Source organism: Acomys minous, assembly GCF_964271855.1.
Source record: "Acomys minous genome assembly, chromosome: 14".
In the NCBI taxonomy this organism is placed as follows: domain Eukaryota; kingdom Metazoa; phylum Chordata; class Mammalia; order Rodentia; family Muridae; genus Acomys; species Acomys minous.
The window spans coordinates 18,810,851-18,827,858 of record NC_140496.1 but is presented as its reverse complement, the minus strand read 5'-3'; the positions used below and the strand labels follow the sequence as shown (position 1 = coordinate 18,827,858).

At 43.6% G+C, this 17,008-nt stretch overlaps 1 protein-coding gene across 1 annotated transcript in view; it reads left to right on the top strand.

Annotated features, from left to right (window-relative positions):
• Window positions 1-16,136: 16,136 nt before the first annotated feature.
• The window catches only part of PMFBP1 (polyamine modulated factor 1 binding protein 1), a 129,534-nt gene continuing 128,662 nt past the window's right edge, over window positions 16,137-17,008 (top strand). The window contains exon 1 of the mRNA XM_084756931.1: window positions 16,137-16,195. The gene's annotated coding sequence lies outside the window, so the exon portion shown is untranslated. The remainder of the gene's footprint in view (window positions 16,196-17,008) is intronic.

Here is a 17,008-nt window from a genome sequence, read left to right as displayed (position 1 = left end):
TTTCTCCTTGTGGACACACTAGACTTGAGACTGCGTAAGAGTTCTGATTGGAATAACAGAATGAGCTAATGGCAAGAGGAAGTTATATATAAATAAAAATGCAGGTTTATTGGAAGCAGCTCTCAGCTGCCATGAGAGAGAGAAAAAAAGCATGTGCACAGATAGGAGAGAGAGAGAGACAGAGAGAGAGAGAGAGAGAGAGAGAGAGAGAGAGAGAGAGAAGGAGAGGGGGCAGGGAGAGCGAGGAGAGCAAAGTGGGAGGTGAGAGGTGGGGGAACCAGAATGTCTGGGTTATATAGTGAAGGGGCCTCTGAGAGAGGGGAACCCGTCTCCTTGGCTAGGGAAGCCAGGGTAGAGGGCAGAGTACGCCAGCCGCACTGCAGCAGGTAGGGTCCCAGGGATGCCTGAAACCAGGCAAGTTTATTACGGTTATTTTTGTTGTTGTTTGCTTTGAGATAGTCTCACTGTTGAAGCCCCGTCTGGCCTCGAACTCACACTCCTTCTCCCTGTATTAGTCAAGATTCTCTAGCGTGGTGGTTCTCAACCTGGGTTTTCGACCCCTTTGGGGAGGTGGGGCTTTCGTATCAGATATTTACATTATGAATCATACAGTAGCAACGTTACCGCTATAAAGTTGCAACAAAACGTATTAAAAGTGTCCCAGCATTAGGAAGGTTGGGAAGCGCTGCTCCCGAGGAGCTAAACTTTTAGAATGGGCGCATGTATAGAAAGGGGATTAGTTATAGTGGCTTCCAGGCTGTGGTCCAGCTAGTTGGCTGTCTACCAACAGAAGGTCCAAGAATCCAGTATTTGTTCAGTCCACAAGGCTGGAGGCTCTGATGCCAGTGAAGGCATGGACTTGCCAGCCAGAGCGAGAACAAGCAGCCAGAGAGAGCTAGTTTCCGTCTTCCCTGTCCTTTATTTTTCTATAGGCTGCCAGCAGAAGGCGTGGTCCAGATTAAAGGCGGATCTTCCCACCTCAAAAGATCCAAATTATAAGTGCGTCTTCACACTTCAAATGAGTTAAATAAGTGGAAAAAAAGTCCCCCACTGATGTACCCAGCTGCTTAGGTTTTAGTTAACTCCAAGTGTAGTCAAGTTAGCAACCGAGAGTAGCCACCACCCTCCCTCAGCCTCCCCATTGCTGGGATCACAGGTATGCACTGCCAAGCTGAGCTTCTGTTTCCTAGCCTTTAACTACAGTGAACCAAAGTTCCAGAAACACACACAATCATTCCCTAAATGGCGGAGATGTTAGGAAGTGAAATCATTTGATTCTCTCTTAAAGGATCAACACTAATTGTAGATGGTTAGCTTTTGAAACCATTGAAGGGAAGGTCCCACTTTTCCCATTTAAGCATCAAAATGAAATTCAGAAGAATTTAATATGTGTATGCTTGGATGTTAATATTTTTTAAGCACATCAGTGAGAGGATAATTCCTCAAATCAGAAATGTGTCTCAATTGAATGCTTAAAAAAATACAGCCACGTTACACTGTGATTCTTTAAGTGACTTTGTCTCCCACTCTTGTACGTCATCAAAAGCAACTCAGACCAGAGTTAGTTTACATTTTCACCCCCATTGGGGGAGGTTCCGAAATATTCCATACAAAGAGGGGGTAGGTATAACATGAAAACTTAAATGCACAAACAGTCCTCACTTTTAACTTCAGCTAATAATTCTAACCTCCGATGACTAACCAGTCTCTCTCTGTGGAAACTTCCTACGACCAGTGGTGCTGACGGATTGAGCTCTTCGGTGGCGTATCTGACCAGGAAAGGGAGGAAAGACAAGGAGACAAGTCAGAGGAAGCTCACAGTCGTACAGAGCCTAGATCTTTACCGTTTGATTAGGGTAACCACACTTAATACCTACCACAGGTCTGCCACCCCCGCCAAAGAGAAAGGAGACATTTCCCGCCCTGTGGCTGGAGAGTCTCCTCCTCTTCTTTCCACTCTTCACCCCGCGCAAGGACATCTAGCACGGCACAGGAACTCTAAACTCCTTCTGAGCTTTTGTGTTGGTTCTTGGTGAAGGGACTAAGAGGATGCCAGCCCTCCCTGAGCAACTCTTGGGAGAAGCGAGACAGAAGGAAAACACCGTAGGGTGCTGTTGGATGCAGCTGCAGGCGGGAGCTCTTCGGGACTTCAGGGGCCTTCACTTTCTCACACAGTCTTTACTGAGGTCAGAGAGTCAGTTTCCCGACTTCCCTTCTTGGGGGTATTGAAAGCCAACCATACCCTCTCACTGATGTGCTGTCCCTATCTTCCTTTACACTATAACCTGGTGGTACTCAGAGGAAGAGTAAGCAGGGTACCAAGATGAGACCTGATATGGTCGGGGAGGGAGGGTCCCCTTCTGTCACAGACCTAACGGAGGGAAGTAGGATGAAAGAGGGAGGGAGGGGGAACGGGAAGATATAAGGGAGGAGATAACAATTTAGATATAATCTGAATAAATTAATTTTTAAAAAAAGAGCAAGTTGAGTGGCTGTGGCAGAGGTCAGCTGGCCTGCTAAATCTGAAGCATTTACTCCCTGACCTATGACAAAAGTGCTGACCTCTGCTTAGATCATCAACCCTAAGCAAAGAAAAGAGATGAGAAATCTAAATAAAAGCAGAGACCTCAATAATGAGTTTGTTTTAAATTGCATTTAGAGACAGCAATTAGAGTAGAATAGAACACATTTCTAATGAACAGGAAATATCTTTCAGTTTTTTAGAAGCATATTCAGCTAACAATAACAACAACAACAATATTAAATTTGTGAAGTAAAAAAATAGACTTCATTTCCCTCACATGAGAAGTCTAAATGCATTTATTCAGCATCTCAAAGTATCATCAAAGAGCTAAACTTTTTCAGTCTATGTTACCAGAGCTACAGATAGTGAGAGCATTAGCATTGTCGTCTTTTTTATTTTTTTATTTTATTTATTTATTTGTTTTGGTTTTTTGGTTTTGTTTTTGAGACAGAGTTTCTCTGTGTAGCCTTGGCTGTCCTGGACTTTCTTTGTAGACCAGGCTGGCCTTGAACTCACATCAATCCGCCTGCCTCTGCCTCCTGAGTGATGGGATTAAACTTGTGCGCCACCACGCCCAGCAGCACTGTCTTCTTATTGGTTATAAGTCAAGTGCTATGGCATCCTCATCATGTCCAAGCCCAAAGAGGGAAGAGGTGGCAAGAATGAAGAGGGATTATGCCCTCTGCTTGCTCCTTTCCACCTATTAATGAGCAGCTTTCCAAGAAGGCCCCTAGGGCACCCCCAGAAGACATCTCAAGGACACCCCTCACTGGCCGTGAGACGAAACCTCAAGACTTCCCCACTCAGAGCATAGGGAACCCATAGCATAATCTGGGCAGGAGGCGCAGGCCAAGATTTGAGTATGAGGAGACATCACAGAGTGGGGGTTGAGTGTAGAATCTAGAAGCAAAACTGCCTGGGTTCAGAGCTCACTTCCAGCACTCACCTTATCCTTCGCTGAAGGACGAAGATGATAATATCACACATGCACACGCACACACACGCACACGCACACACACACATGCACACGCACATGCACGTGCCTTATAGGGCTCCGAGTATCAATTTTGTGGCTGACACATGATAAATGTTGGCTATTATTGAAATCATATTAGAGGATGAGCTTACCGAGAAAGGAATGGAGAAACAGTAAGATGCCCTTAGGCATCTCAGATGTGCTTTTTGGAAGTGTTGGTAATCTAAATTGTAGCTGAAATCACTATGAATGCATAAACTCGCTGCAAGACTGAGTTCAGAGGGAACAGGAATGGAGGGTCCTGGGCAGGTGGAGAAGACAGGGGGAAAGCAGACAGAGAAATGACAAGAGAATTCTGTTGGCCAGCGTATTAAAATCTCAGAGAACAATAAAGCCTTACACAGCAGTGCTTACTTGGCAGGATATTAAAAACCCTGGATAGATGTTTCCGTTCTGTTCTCTGAGCGGGTCCTCGGGTTGCTCTGGCCTAGGCGTTGCCATCATTTTTGCTCATGGCAGCCTTTTACATAGTATTGCTGGATGAAAAACCAAAGCTCAGTGTTGTACAGATGCTTGTCATCAGTGAACACTAGAGAAAGTAAGCAACACATTTAGCAGCAGATCCACAGGGGATTTGAGAATGCATCTCTAAATCATCCAACGGGGCTAATTTGACAATGACAGGAGGACAACATTTTTCATAGGGTACCAGATCCACCCTCCTGGTACCAATTTCCTGTCTTCCTACCAGAGGCTAAAGACAGTAAAAAGAATAAGGATATTACCAATACACACAACACACACACACACACACACACACACACACACACACACACACTCACACACGGCCAAAATGGATGTGAATGGTTTTTGGTGTCAGCCCAGTACCAGCTGTTGGCTAAGGCTACATATCTGTACTGTGTGTGGTTACTATACATAAGGTTGGAGTCATCAGTAGAGTGCTGGCCTGGGGTCATAGAAGAGGAAAGGAGATGAGGGAGAGAGAGGGGAGCAGATCACTCCGCTGTGGGGTGTTGTACGCTTGGTTTCCTTCAGTGCTTACAGCTTAGGTATGCTGAACTCCATTTGGTAGCATCTTCGAGAATTGCTTTGCTGCTTCTCCTTTCACTGAACTGAGTGAGGTTAAAGTGCTTAAAGGTACAGAGGCCACTGGGGATGCAGGAGCCTCTGTGATCTAACCAAGAGGTTCAAAGGAGCTGTGAGTCCTAGAGGGCCTTGAGGCTGTGGGTCCTAGAAAAGGGGACACCGGATGTGGTGGCGCACGCCTTTAGTCCCAGCACTTGGGAGGCAGAGGCAGGTGGATTGCTGAGAGTTCGAGGCCAGCCTGGTCGACAAAGCGAGTCTAGGGCAGCCAAAGCTGTCCCCAAGGCTTGGGGGTGAAAGGCAGGGTCGGGGGGGGCGAGGGTGTAGAGCCATTTCCTCTGTTTTCCTAAATGCCTCTGTTTACCACATAAGCCAAGGATATGATCAGCTTGACAAGGGAAGCTGTCCTGTCATTAGTGTGGTTACGTGATTTATCCTCCAGGCTTTTGCTGGAAAAGGGGGCGTGCAAAGAATGCGATCACAGGGACAACAGGCGTAAGCGGGGGCTGCCCCGGAGCGATGAGACTGTGTCGTCAGCATTGCAAGTGCATGAGGTTAGGAGTGCAGTGTCCTCGCCCAGACTCCCTAAGTCCCGGCCCTGATGGGAAATACTTCTACAGCTTTGTCTTGTTGCTCAGCTTCTCTGTGGCTTGAAAATACTCTTTGGTGAACTGGGTAAGAGTCATCGCTACCTCCGAGGGCCCGTGGTGCTGAGTGGACAACCTCAGAGCAGTCCTGCTAGAGAGGGAGAGCTGGGGATTTTATGCTAAGTATTTTAGACTCGAGGGTGGAGACTTCCCAGTCAGCCTTCTGCTAGAGGCCTTAGAGTAGTAGGAGGTGTTTGTTGAATGAATAACCCAGAAGAAAGAAGGAATGTATAAGTGAGAAATGCTATCTCCTTCCCAAATCCAACTCTATGTCCCATCCCAGCCCATCCTTCTTTCCATAGGCCCCGCCCCATCATTCATCCCAAATGCCCGATGATGCCTTCATGTTTGCATGTTACTGCGCTCATGTATTTTTCTACTTTAACACAGCAAGAAAAAACAGGTCCTTTTATCTTTATTCTCCGGCTTACTACTAGGACTGCCAAAAGAATAGCCCACGCGTACTATCCTCTCCTGTCCACAGTTAGTCCTCGGCCCCTTTAAAGTGACCCCGATTGAAACCGTCCTTTCATAGATGATTACTGACATTCAATTCCTGCATGCAGTGGCTCCTTCTGAGTCACTCCTGCCCGTCTCTTCACAGAATGCTGTCACACATCACCCTCTCCTTCACAAAACAAGACCCTTGCCTTCCTTGGCTTCAGCTGATCTAGACCACTTTTGTCACTCCAAAACGCCGTTGCTCTTCCATCTGTGGCTTTAAATGGAGACACCCCAAGCTCCTTGAGACATGGAGTGTTTTTGTCACCTATCGATGTATACCCCTAAATAGCTAGCTAGCATGGTGCCTTTTGCCCATGAATACAAATGGTTACATCATATTGAAATAAAATTCCTTGTAGGTGTGATGCTCTGGCCACTGCTGTTCCTAAAAGTAATTCTTCTTCACTTTCTTAATTAAACCAATGTGTTGTTGACCAGACCCTGAGAGTTTTAATCTAGATTTACTTTCCACTGAAATGTTTCAGTGTTTAAAAAGAAAACAACTCTCTCTCTCTCTCTTTCTCTCTCTCTCTCTCTCTCTCTCTCTCTCTCTCTCTCTCTCTCTGTGTGTGTGTGTGTGTGTGTGTGTGTGTGTGTGTCTGTCTGTCTGTCTCTCTCTCTCTCTCTCTCTCTCTCTCTCTGTCTTTCTCTTTTGTTTCTCCTTTGAACTCTGTCAATTGGTTTCTATAGGTCATTTTTCTATGCATTGATTTCTCCTGTGGGTGATTTTGAAGTTCGTGCTGCAGGTGCTCTGTATGGTCCCGGAATCTAATCACCTGCCACTGAGGCGCTTTATCAGGTCCAGGAGCCTCAACTGAACTTCCCCATCCAACACATCCTCCTTTAAGGGTCTAAGGTTTTGTTTCAAATATGTAAATAATTCTATACTCTGGGGTTTTCATAACTAATAACATATTCTCAATATCTTATTAATTATTTTTTTCCTAATCCCCTAATAATTACTTTTTTTCATTTGGAAGACAAAGATTAGAAAATTTATTCATGCTCTTGCATCTTAATTAGAATAGTCAGCCATCCTACCTTCCCATCTAGAGTTTTTGCATACATGTATACATGCTCTGGGTGTGTGTGTGTTCATGAAATAACTAGAATCCGACTATTCTCCTAAATAGATTGAGCATACGCACACAGCAGGAGCCTTCAGACTACAGCCTTTTAGTCAAGGACACAGCATATTTGGGACCGACAGACAGAATTACTAAGGATCTGAAGTCATGGGGAGAAAAGAGAAAACAAGTGAAATGGAAGGTTGAGATGGTGGTTAAGGGCCAGTTTCTCTGCGTGTGTTCACTCCACAGAAAGGGTCCTCGGGGCGGCGGGGAAATAGCGGCCTCCAGGCAGAGAGCTAATGTGGCGCTGCTGCTGTTTGCATAGCTGCGCAGCCTGAGGAGGGACCTGGGAAAGCTAGCCTGAATTCCAATGAATATTTACAATTACACTGCTCCAGAGCAGAATGCAATCACAGCGCTCCAGTCTACGGGTTTTATGCATCAAAAGGAGACGAGAGGAGAGCAGCAGAAATAGAGTTGCCTTTGGAGAGACTTATAAACACAGATCTCAGTGCTCGTGGCAGAACTAAAATGTTTTATTTCTGATAGGAGCAATTTATTCTTTGGGCACCTTCCTTGATAGTAGAAGGCACCCGGCTGGCTTTTGAAGTGAACGAGTCTTTAGTAGATGGTTTCTAATTCTGAGCAAGAGAAAGCCATGGAGGGGATTATGTTGCATAATTTTGATTTATTTTTTAACAAAAGCCCCTACAGAAGAGTGGGGAAAATCCCTAAGCGGGTTCACACGCACTCTTCTTACAGCTTGTGTTTTCAGCCTGTTCTTACGCATTGTCATTTCTTCATGGAACAGCTCTGGGGAAAGCTGTCACCATTTTGTTTCTGGTTTAAAGCCTTGGGATAACTGGTTACCAGCAATGCATGCAGTCCTCTTGCTCACTTTTTCTCATGAGCTGTCGCTCTACACAAAAGAACTGCAGAGAACCGGGTAGGAGACAGTAGTCAGAGCCACTTGGACGCAGTGAGACAATTTTAGTTCCCCAACGTGCCAAGGCAGATGCAACTGGGTGTTTAAAAGGGCTCCCTGTGTCATGCTTTGGCTGACTAATCTCTTGGATTGCTGAGATTTATATTGGGTTACGATTTGCCAGCAACACAGACAAAAGCCCTCTTCGCTCCCCACCTGGATTTCTACCCACCGGTCAGCCCATTTTCTCCTACCAACGTGTTGCTGTCTCCCATCAGCCTAGCTGCTTGCTCACTCATCCACCCAGCATCTCACATCAGCTTGTTTGTATATATCCACGTTCGTATCTGGGAAGACAGGAGTCACCCGCCTGTGCTTATGTGACTGGCAGCAATGGTTATAGTCATTGTAATTTGATGAGTGTTAGAATCACCATAGAAATGCAACCTCTGGTCGTTTCTATGAGGCCATCTCCAGAGATGCTTAACAAAGCAAGGAAGGTTGAATGGTGGGAGCACCAAGCAGCAGTCTGGCATCCCAGACTGAATAAAGTTTAAAACAAGCTGAGGCCCATTGGTCATCTCTGTCTCCTTCCTGATGTGCATGCACTGTGACCAGCTGTTTAACACCCCTACAACCATGCCTCCCTAAGCACGATGAGTGTCGCCCGTCAAACTGCGAGCCAAAGAAAAGAATCATCCCCCACTCCCTTAAATTGCTTCTTGCCAGGTGTTTGATCGCAGTAAGACCAGTAGCTGGTACATGGATCATCAGAAAATCTAAGAATCCTTCTCATATTGTATCTTCTGAGATTCCCAGCTGGTTATAAGCACTATGGGCGTGTCAACCCGGGAGTTAGGAAAGGGGCAAGCTTCCTGTTCCCATAATCTCCACAGCACACCCCCAACCTTTGTCATACATGAATCTTGGCTTGTCAGTCAGACATAAGCTTTGTGCACACAGTCTTGTAATACTCTTCCAACTAGACCACTGCTGGTGAGTTCCTCCTGTAAGGAAATTCTGCAGCTACTGGGGTTATTTAGTAGGTCCCTTTTGTTTAAAAAAATGTAAATGGCCTATGAACATGCACCAAACATGTAATGGGATGACTTGATTGTTTACTCAGATGTTCAAGGGAATATTATACTTTGGCTTCATGATAAAAAAGAGGCCATGTGTTTATTTCAATAGAGCCTATTATACTGCTTTTTTTTTAAGTGTTTTTAATTTTTTAAAAAAAGTTTGTCTCCTCTTCTGGAAGTGCCTAGTTAAAAAGTATGAAAGGAGAGGCAAAGACTTTGACTAGACTTTCCTTCAAGAAGCTATGCAAATGGCAAAAGAGCACATGAAACATATTCAGCATCATTAGTCATTAAAGGAATGCAAATCAAACTTCCAAATGCCACTTCATACCCATTAAAATGGCTATTTGATTTGTAAGAAAAATTGTTTTTATGAAAATTTGAAGAAACTGAAGCCCTCATTCGTTGACAGAATATTTAAAATTGTGTCAGCTCTATAGGAAATTTTGGTGGTTCCTCTAAAAGTAAAACAGGATAATCATATGTCCCCACAACCCCACTCTTAGGTATGTGCACTAACCAATTAAAGGCGTGTGTTTCAATGAAGCTTATACTTGACTTTTTTATAACAACACTGTTCACAATAGCTGAAAAGTTCAAACAATGCAAAAGTCCACCAGTGGATGTGTAGATAAGCAGTGCAGCATATCCATGCATGAAATATTAACAAAAATGAACCAAGGCTGCTAAGGGTACAGTATTGGCATGCATACCTTGGCTCTAACCAACAGCTCTCTAACTGGACTAAAGGCCAACTCAACCAGAGGGAATGCCTAGTGCCAGAAACCTAGCCAACTACACAGGGCTAGTAAGGCCATGGATCTTGAAGAACATACAACTACCACTTTACTGACCCAGAAAAATCCCTACCTATACCCTAAATATTTGTCTTGATACCAACAGATAAGTAGCACTCCTTACCACTAATCAAGAAAACTTCTCTTTGCAAGAGACAGAGCCCATTACAGAAAACCACAACCAATCAAAATGCAGAGTTGTAGATCCTGGTCCCAGTGCACACATCTACAATACATCGCTCATGTAAGGCTCCAGGCTCATTGCAGAAGAGGAGCATGAAGATTGCAAGAGGCAGAGGAAGAGGGAGGCTGCTGTGAAGTGGTGTGTCCTCGGACTGCCAGAAGCTACAATCCTAAAGTCTCATCAAATTGACTGCCTGTGAGATAAACAAGGAACACAACAATAAACATGCTTAAGTAAATGGGGACAGCCCAGTAGGCCTCAGCCCTATGTAAAGAACTACAGGCAACTAAGGAATGCTGAAAGTGGGAGAAATATTCTTCCCGGGGGAAGAACATACCAATTGGTTATCCAATGCCAAACGGTCAGCCGTGAAAATATGCAGATACATAAGGTTATACAGACTGACTGGTTATACTTATGTATTTAGGACACATGTGAGGACAAAAAGGTCATGAATTTGAAAAAGGGCAAAGGAGCTATATAGAAGAGTTAGGAGGGAGGAAGTGGAAGGGGAAATTATATAATTATAATCTCAGAACAATATAATTTTTAAATGATTTACTTACTTTATGCATATGACTGCTCTATCTTCATGTACATTTGCATGCCAGAAGAGGACATTAGATTCCATTATAGATGGTTGTGAGCCACCATGTGGTTGCTGGGAATTGAACTTAGGACCTCTGGAAGAACAGACAATTGTCTTAACCACTGAGCCATCTCTCTAGAAGGAATCAGGGCTGGGGAGATAGCTCAGTGGTTAAGAGCACTTGCTGTACTCTCAGAGGACCCAAGTTCACTTTTTAGCACCCATATCAGACAGCTCACACCACTTGTAACTCAAGCTCTGGAGAACCTGACTCCCTCCTTGGCCTCTGAAGGCATCTACACAGTTGTGTCATACACACACACACACACACACACACACACACACACACACACACACACACAAATAAAAACTTAAAAGGAATCACATACTTCGAAATTAGTGCACCAAGAAAAGTCACAAAAACCTATATAGTATATAACACCATTTATAGGAAATATCTAAAATAGGTGTATGTATCGAGACCCAGCACTGATTGGGGCTCCTTAGAACTGAGGAAAAGGTTGGACCATGAAAAGCAGAAGGATAGGAAAGGGCACAGCACTTCTCTCGGTGAAGATGAAAGTCGTTTTAAGTTCCCTATGATAGTTATTTCCCACTTCTGCTCATGCACTTTAAGTAGGTAATCTGTATGACGTGTTGTTTATATCTCAGTAAAACTTCTATTTTAAAAAGCAATTTATAAGCCATACTGAAAATAGTAACTCATTACTTTATGACCCTATGTATATTTTTAGGTAAAGAGTAGTATTGTTCCACTTTTTGTCCTATTTATTTCAGCTGTTCAGTTCCAAATGATAGCTAGCTATTTTTAGGAATCTAATCTACTGTAAAGTGGCACATATTTACCACTGATGATAATATCCAAAAAGACCAATCATGACATGAAACCTTCCCGGAGATGTTTCTTAAGTTCTTATTAGCATATGTGAGCTAAATGGCTCATCACTTTTCTTGACATCACAAAGGGCAGCTCTCTGTACATGTTGATAAACGCATGTACATTGATATATACATATAACTTCCATATACATACACATGTGCATATACACCTGTATATGTAATTTGATAGTTATGTGATATATATTGCGTATCATATAATGTATATGTTCAATTTTTTTAAATTTATAACAGACAAGTAGAAGGAAACTAAAAATAGGTTTGTTTGGTTGGTTGGGTTTTTTTTTCATTCATTCATTCAAACACCTATTTGGCATGCATATGGGGGCACACTTAAGAACATAAGGCCCTTTAGGTCAGTGAAATGGTTCATCAGGTGAAGGTTCCAGATGATATGTTAGGGCTTAAATGCAGAGAAATCACTCAAGGTACAAAGTGTTTTCCCAGAGAAATCCCTTGGGAAATATCTTTTTTAAACCTTCTATATGGGCCTTTAGCCAAGAGAACATCCAAAGGTGGGACAGCTAACTGTCTTACAAGAACTTAGATTCAGTTGCTGTCACTTACAGAGAGGAGTCTTTCTTTACTTCTTCCCATAGTCTTGGCCCTTGACAGTTAAGTACCCTATAATTTTTATTAAAAATGCTTCCTGTAGGCCCTTTCAACTAAGGACAACTTCATAATAATGCAACAGGAAAAGGTGTTGTAGGTGACGGTGCCTTTGAAATCCCATCCACAGTGCTAATGATCTGTGGGTAAAAGGAGTCGGTTGTATATTTCTATAGAATTATTTTAGGTTTTTGACATTTCTCCATTTGTTAAAAAATGTACTAAGTAAGTAAAGTCATAATAACTAGCTAACTAATTGCCTCCCCTACTGATGCTCTACTTCTATAGAAACTGGGTTCAAGTAGAAACATAGACAAAAAAGTGATTTTTGTGAACTCAAGTGAAACTCTAATGATACCACCACAGAAGAGAAAAGCTGTTGCCATCATGTAGAAAGCTAGCAGAGCAGATTCTTACCTAACAGAAGGCCTTTCAAGCCCACAGGGAGCGGTGTTTTCAAAAGTTTGCAAGCTGATCATTTTATCTGGTATTGTTTGAATGTTCAGATGTCGCTCAGAAGGACAGGTGGCATTCTTCTGTAACCTTGAACTGCACACTCCATGGAAATAGGAGATAATGAGGTTCCACTGTGCATTCCTAATACACCAGTCCTCACTAATGGCTCGCACAGCCAAGTCGTTCCTTCAGCCTACAGTCCACCTCCCAAAATCTGAGTTTGTCTTCTCATGTTCGGGGCATTTGTTCCTTGTTGACGAAGTTAAAGATCCCCTTGGATGCCTACTTTTCTCTCTGAGTCTTCCTTCCCTTGTGTGTTTCTGTATACATTTACAAATAGCACACAAACTCCACTAAGTTGTGCCCAAAGGAATAAGAGATCAGTGTCTGTTGCAAACACACCACATGCCAAACATAAATCTCAGTGTTTAACATGTGTGATCTCCTTTCAGTCTTGAAAATAAGGCCCATGGTTAAGAATGCATGCTGCTCTTGCAGAGGACCCTGGTTCAGTTCCCAGCACCCAACTTGAGCTTCTCACAACCACCTCTAAGTCCAGCTCCAGAGGAAATGACACCCTCCTCTGGCCTGAACAGGCACTTTCGTGCAAGTGCTGCACATACATGCACACAGATGCACACACAGACACACACACACACACACACACACACACACACACACACACGTTTTTAAAAAGTTTACAAACTGACTTAGCACAATAAGATTCCCCAATTTTATACGAAATGGGGGTTTAAAAGAGATGTTCAACATGTGACCTTTGGGAAATGGGTACACGGGATCCAGTTGCAAGTGGAGAGCCAAAGTTCTCATACTGGCCAGGTTCTGCGTGTCACCTCTCCCTTCCGCCTCCCACCCGAGGATTTCCTTTTCTCTTATCTCTTGTCCCTACTCTCCCCTAGCGCTGCAAACCTGCTCACCTCAGGGCCTGTGCACTGGATTCCCTTCAGCTTGAAACTCTCTTCTTTCACTTCTCATTCTCTCCCCTTTTCATGTCTTGCTTCCACTGTCACCTTCTAGCAAGCTGTCTTTCTGGCCATCCTACTTAAAATTGCATGTGTAACCCACTTACTCCCGGTTCTTCTTAGCCTACTTTGCTTCCACTTCCTCCGGCGTTCATTTCCTTGTAACGTTATCTTTATTTTCTTCTTCTTGTGAGAATGAGTGTTCCCTTAAAATAGTCTGTCTGTTTTGTTGGGTGATGCTGTCTTAGCACTATTTATTGATGAAGAAGTGAAAGACTCAGAAGACCCTAGGACGTATGCTCTCATAATGAGTTCCTAGAGGTGTGTTTTCTTCTTCCTTTTCTTTCTTCTTTCTTTCTTTCCTTCTTTTCTGTTTTCCTTTTTTTTTTTTTTACAGGGTCTTACTGTGTAAGAGCTGGTCTTGAACTCTTGATCCTCTTGCCTGAGCCTCCCACAAGCTATGACTATAGGAATGCACCACCATGCCTAGCCTGAGCCTCTCCTTCTGCACCCTGACTTTCTATCTGAGGAGCAAATCCTACTGTCAACTTCTTGGCTATCTGACTGCAGATAAAATAAAATAAAATAAAATAAAATAAAATAAAATAAAATAAAATAAAATAGAGCCTTATTTACTCCATACCCCCAGGGTATCTCACTAAGGGCAGGTGCACTAAGGGAAAAATGGCCTGGGGCTGTGTGTGAGAAGAGAAGATAGAGTCCTTCTAGGTCCTGGGAAGTCAGGGCGGAGGGTGGGGGGCTGGGGAGCTGGGGGTATGTGTGACAGAACTATGTTAGTTATACCACTCAGTAAGTACTCTGTGGTATGGGGCAAGCCAGAGACGGGAGCTTGAGACAAGCTATGGAGGTCTATCCTGCTCTGCCCTACAAAAGCCTCCTCTCCCCAAGCCAGGCTCTACTTGCATTTTGCAGTCTTTTTTAAGATTTATTTTCTTTTATTACATATGTGGAGTATATGCGCACGAGTGCAGGTACCCGTCAGATACCCTGGGGCTAGATATAGTTACTTAAGGCAGTTTTGAAATTTTGAGCCCCCTGATGTGGGTGCTAGCAACTGAACTCAGGTCCTTTTTGTTTGTTTGTTGTTTTCTGTTTTTCAAGACAGGGTTTCTCTGTGTAGCCCTGGCGGTCCTGGAACTCGCTCTGTAAACTAGGCTGGCCTGGAAACTCAGAGATCTGCCTGCCTCTGCCTCCCAAGTGCTAGGACTTGGTATGTGCTCTTAACCATTCAGCTACCCCTTCCGCCCTGGCATTGGCTATCTTGAAGGCTTCAGAATCAATCCAACCCTGAATTGCATTTCTACCTCATTAAAATTCAGAATTTTGCAATGAACAGTCACAGAGGCTTAGTGGATTCTGTGCTTGGCTCTCTCCATTGAGTGGCTGTTGAAATTCAAGGTGAAAGTAATTCATCTTTGAAAGCCATCTTAAGTTTTCAAATAATGTATAAGCTTGTTGAGAAAAAAAACAAAACAAAACAAAACCTAAGGTCCTATTTCATTGATACAATTTTTCAGGGGCCTAACTGCCTTGCTACGGGCATAACAACTAGGTATCAAGCCTTTTAAACAGTTTCGCTCTCTTGCTCTCTCTCCCTCCTCCCTCTCCCTCCTCCCTCTCCCTCCTCCCTCTCCCTCCTCCCTCTCTCTTCCTCCCTCCCTCATCTGCATCCTTCCAGGCTGTATTAGTTCCTTTTCTGTTGCTAAGATAAAAAAAAGTGTGGCAAAGAACAACTTAAGGGAGATAGGGCTTCTTTCTGCTTATAGTTCCAGAAGGTTAGAGTCTATAGGGACAGAAATAGCATGCGGACAGGCAGGCATGGTGGCGAGAGCCGGAAGCTGGGGGCTCACGCCAACCACAGGGTAGAAGCAGAGGAAGCAAACCGGAAGTGGGCCCAGACTAGCGAGCTACTTCTGCCAGCAAGGCAGCATCTCCTAAAGGTTCCATAACCTCCTCCCAAACAGCGCCACCGACTGGGGGCCAGGCGTTCAAATGCTTGAGCCTATAAGAACGTCTCTCATCCAAACACCATGAGGCTTTCCTCAAGGCGCATCTGTACTCCCTCCTTACCCATGAGTAGGGCGTATTTAAGTACATATCTATGTGCATATGAAGAAAGCCAGAGTGTGTGTAGCAAGTTTCCTGTACGGATTATTGCATTAAAGTGGAATTGGCCAGGAAGTTTTTCTTAAATTCTTATTCTGCACTTTCTGAAATGTTGAAACATTAGATTGGTTGGCTTGCTCATGGGGACAGTCCCTTATGTAGCCCAAACTGGCTACATAACTTACTTAATAATGACTGCTGTCAGTAATCAACCACTTGTGTCTCATGAGAAACAACTGGGTAGAAAATTTAAGGAATGAAAAGGGCTTCAGATTTCTTCCCCTTGCTAAGCTACTATTATACCAAGACCTCAAAAGCTCAAAGTTTTAACACTAATCAATGGGGTTCCGTTAAGGTATTAATCTAGCTCTGATAAAGTACTGATGACCATGCTCACAAGCTCAAGATTTTAAGTTTTCTTTGGTTGTCTTCTGTGTGTAGGCTTAGCAATGCTTCTCAGTATTGCCAAACACATCTATGTATAGACGTAAAAGTGCATCTCATTATGCTTAGCACATCAAGTTTATATATATATGTATGTATGTACGTATGTATATAATAAATTTATTTATTTATTTATCAGGAATACTGAAGTGGCATCCAAACCACTTGTCTCTTTTATTTATAGGTTAAAAAACAAGACTCAGCTGGAAGAGGCTGACTTGGAGACACCAACTTTGAAGCCCAGACTCTGAGAGAGGTAAATTGCATAGCTAATCCTTCTTAATAGATTCCAGAAAGAACGTGCATGAAACTTCTCTTGATCTTTTTTTTTCCCCTTACACAAACTGAATACTTTGATCACTTGCAACCAAAAGGTGGTATTTAAAGAAATAGCACAGGTCTCTCTCATTACACCCAGGCCCACGAGTGGCACACTACCTTGAGTAGCTGTTAAAAGGGCTCACACTTCACAAGGTAATCACCCTAATTTCTCCTTCGTGCTCCACACTCTGTTGAGGCTCCTGCATGCGCAGTGGATCTCACACGTGGAAGAGATACAGGAGGGTCCTCGGGAGCATGAGAATCTAGGCCGCTGTGATCCACACTAATTCAAACACTATTTTCATGCCTGTGTGTACTTTGCTTTTTAAAAAAAAAAAATTCTCAACTTCATTGAGTGCCTGAAAACTGCCAGTCCTGCTCTGGAGTGGATCAGGTTAATTTACAGAGGGGAGCACTTTGAAGTGATTACACCTGTTCTGCTCCCGTCTGCTTATGACTATGATGGGAGGGGATTCTGTGTCTCTGGTTTCAAAGGGTTTGTTTGGCTCTGGTGTGTGAGCAAAGTTACAACACGCATCTATGGAACGGAAGTCACTGGTCTTCAGCAGTGTGTCCACAAACAGCCAACGTCAGCCTCCCTCCTTTGCAAAGCCCATAGAGAGGTATTTGGGTTTCACTGTTGTCTTTTCAGATCTTCACTAGTACAGTCAAGGTTCGTATTCTAGACCCACATCATTATTACGATTCCTGCAACTATTTTAACTTAAATTTAAAAGATATCTGCTAG